Raw genomic sequence first — 278 nt, forward strand, 5'->3', positions numbered from 1 at the left:
AACATACATATTATATATAAATATGTATTATTCTAGAGTAGCAATCCTCTTTTTTTCACACCATGTTCAATTCAAATATCCGCAATCATCCATCCTTGCCAGTCTCTTTATTTACTTCTTGTCAGATAATATCCGTGGAGTTTCCTATATCTTATTGAGCCAGTGACTATACTGATTAAGTCATTTCTTTTTATGTGTAAGCATTACTTATACCTTGCTTTCTTTTCTACCTTCCTCCAGTCATAGATTCCTTTCTTTTCTAACTCTAACATGATGAA

This window comes from Pteropus alecto, unplaced genomic scaffold, assembly GCF_000325575.1.
Source record: "Pteropus alecto unplaced genomic scaffold, ASM32557v1 scaffold7, whole genome shotgun sequence".
Lineage (NCBI taxonomy): Eukaryota > Metazoa > Chordata > Mammalia > Chiroptera > Pteropodidae > Pteropus > Pteropus alecto.